Source organism: Microtus ochrogaster, chromosome 17 (genome assembly GCF_000317375.1).
Source record: "Microtus ochrogaster isolate Prairie Vole_2 chromosome 17, MicOch1.0, whole genome shotgun sequence".
In the NCBI taxonomy this organism is placed as follows: Eukaryota; Metazoa; Chordata; class Mammalia; order Rodentia; family Cricetidae; genus Microtus; species Microtus ochrogaster.
Genome location: NC_022019.1, coordinates 18137794 through 18139018, shown reverse-complemented (window position 1 = coordinate 18139018; position 1225 = coordinate 18137794).

Below are 1225 nucleotides of genomic sequence, written 5' to 3'. Positions count from 1 at the left end.
TTGGTAGAATACATTTATTGATTCACATATATTGAACCATCCAGGCATCTCATGGAAGAAACCTACTTGATTATGGTGGATGATTTTTTTTGATGTGTTCTTGGATTCTGTTTGCAAGTATTTTATTGAGTATTTTTGCATCTATATTCTAAAGAGAAATCATTCAGTAATTTTCTTTGTTGGTGTGTCTTTATGTGGTTTGGGCTACAAAGTAACTGTGTCCTTATAAAATGATTAGAAAATGTTCTTTCTGTTTTTATTTTATGGAATAATTTGAGTAATATTGGAATGAACTCTTCTTTGAAAGTCTAGTAGAAATTTTCACTGAAACCATCTGGCCGTTGGCTTTTTTTTTTAATTTTTAATTTTTTTTTTTTGATTAGGAGACTTCTAATGACTGCTCCTCTTTCAGTAGGGTTTATTGGTCTGTTTGAACTGCTTATCTGATGTTGATCTAACTTTGGTAAGTGGTATATAATGAGAAAATAATTCCTTTTCTTAGGTTTTTTTTTTAATTTGATGGAGTAAAGGTTTTTAAGGTATATTCTTAACGATTCTCTGGATTTTCTTAGCGTCTGTGCCTTTGTTCTGAGTTTCTTCTCCTTTCTGTATCCTTATTAATTTTAGGTTTGATCTTTTTGTAGTGCCCCAGATTTTCTGAATGTTTGTCCCATGAGGTTTTTGGATTTAACATTTTCTTTAACAGTTTATCTGCTTCTTCTACTATGTCTTCAAAACCTGAGATTCTTTCTTCTATCTTATTGTATTCTGTTTTTGAGGCTTGTCTCTCAGGTTACTGTTTACATTCCTAAATTTTCATTTCCAGATTTCCTTAAGTTTGGGTTTTTATAAATTGATTTTATTTTACAAATTTGATTTCCTTTTTGAATTGTTTTCTTCCTTTCCTTCCATTATTTTCCCCATAGATTTCTGTACAGGATTTATTCATTTTCTTTTCAAGGATCTCTTTTCATATTCATAAAACTATTTAAAGTCTCTTTCTTGTGCTTCAATTATGTTGGAGAATACACAGGGCTCGCTGCAGTGGGGTTGCTGACTCTAGTGGAGACATTTTTTTCTTGGGCATTTTGATTGTGTTTTTTACATAGGCATGTTTCTCAGGAGACCTGGCATCATGAATGACATCATTTTATTCCTGGCCATGATGGAGATGCCAGTCCAGATCTCTGTGCCAAGCAAAGGTTAGATGGAAGGACTCTTCCCT